The following is a 2,135-nucleotide window of genomic DNA, read 5'->3' as shown; positions in this document are numbered from 1 at the left end:
GTAACTACAATTTAATCTTTTTTTTTTTTTTCTAAAGGTGGAAAAAAGTAAAACCAATGGAGAGTGAAAACAAATTCAGAGCACAATGAAACAGCGAGTCCTCACCACCTTGATACTGCAGTGTAACCCACTGTTTTCATTTTCTGAAAGCATTTGAATTGTTCCATACTGCATTTCAATGCATTTTATAATACCTTAGTCCAAATTTATTCTTTACAGGAACATATTCATAAATTCCTCATGATCCTACTTCATATTTTATGAGAATCAAGAAAAAAATGTATATAAAAATTCTAGAACACATTTTCCTTGACTTTCATAGCATTTATATTTTGATAAGGTGGCTTCCAGATTATGTAAACATTGAGCTTGGGTCTCCATATGTAGAGAGACAGGAAATTAAGAATTTCTTCCTGACAAGTAATATATAAAACCGATAATTTAATTTTCTGTATTAGATGCAACATTGCCTAATATATTTAGTAATTCCTGAAAAAGATGATGAATAGGAAGGCAGCAAAATTTGCAGAGGGTACAGGCATACTGCTTAGTCATCACTAAGGAAGACTGTTTTATGGTGTGTGGGAATGGAAAGAAGATGTTCATACTGCTTTTTCCAGTTTAAACATCAATTATGTGGTGAAATGCTTCCAGACTTAGCGGCCCCGTGGTCTTATTCAGTACTGTGTGCTGATGGATGAGCTTCACCAGGGTCATGACAGCAAATGAGACTCACCATCAGTACATGCTAAGTATTAAAACATCTATGAAAGTGGAAAGGATTTGGAATTAATTATTCAGTTCAGGAAAGAGATTTGGATGTTGTTACAGACAGCTTAATGAAGACTTTAGCTATGGCCAGAAGTCCAAAAAGACATTAAGAAGCATAAGGAATAGGATGGGGAACAACATGTAAAATATTATAATTAGACCTGATTTGGAAATGTTCCCTCAGCAACGGGTAATTTTGATAACTCTGAACAAAACACACACCTTTATTTGCAACCCCCCCCCGACCAAAAATTTGACGACATTCATAAGAAGTCTAGTCAATTAATAACAAAAATAACAATAAGAAGAATGTTCAAAATTATTTTTGAAAGAGGTAATAAACTGGGTGTTTCATTTCCATGCTTACCCCAGTAAGGAAATATTTAATGGGGAGGACGGATTGTAAATTGTAAAAAATGTTGTGCTGGCCACTATTAGAGAAAGATACAGGATTATAACGCTAAGTGAACCACAGGATCAAGCTAGTGTAATGTTCTTATATTCTTGCCCTTTGCCTATGCTAGGGGAAAATTAAACCATTTATACATGGGGCAGTATTTAGACATGAGCTCTTTTGATGGAACTAGGGTCTGGGCAATGTGCATTAAAAGGTGTCTCATAGATCAAAGCAAAAAGCTACGAAAGTAAAAAAGAAACTGAAGAAGAATATTACTAAACTACAGGAAATTTGCTGTGTGCTCTTAAATGAAAGATACATTTTTGAAATTTGGTGTAAAAAAAGAATTCTGAAGTTAATAATTAGTGCAAAGCAATATAGGACCTGGTTAATATAACTGGACCCCCTTGGCCTCAGTACAGTACAATATGCTTACTTCAATGAAATGGTGTCACTTTTAATTTTAATAGTTTTGTTAGGTATCTGCTTTAGGCTGTACTTGAATGGACACAGTCCAAATTCTCCACTGGTGTAAATTGGTGTAGCTCCATAAGGATCTTAATAATTTTAGCATTAGTTATCTGATCGAAGCTAGCTTGAACATAGAATTTCCCTTTGACCTTGTGACAATTTTTTTATTAATTTCATAAGGAAAGTAAATACAGCTGAGCAGAGAGTAGACCCTACTACATTTGTAACAGTATTTTCCACAGGGCGATGCAGAAGCAGAAAGATGACAACCTCCATGAATGAGTAAAGGATATTGTAAAACAGATGGAATGGAAATAATCACTACTTCGCTCCGAGGGCAAAATAACGCATTGGTGTTTGTCTTACCCCCTCAGCTAGAGACAATGAAATACTCAGTGCTTTGCCTTCCCTCTGTCAGTCTCAGTAAATTCTCATTTTCTTTTCTTGTTAATCAGGAACATTTGTTTTCCCCTCCCATTTTTTGGCAGACACCCCC

This window comes from Fulmarus glacialis, unplaced genomic scaffold, assembly GCF_000690835.1.
Source record: "Fulmarus glacialis isolate BGI_N327 unplaced genomic scaffold, ASM69083v1 scaffold41704, whole genome shotgun sequence".
NCBI lineage: Eukaryota > Metazoa > Chordata > Aves > Procellariiformes > Procellariidae > Fulmarus > Fulmarus glacialis.
This window is presented reverse-complemented; position numbering follows the sequence as displayed.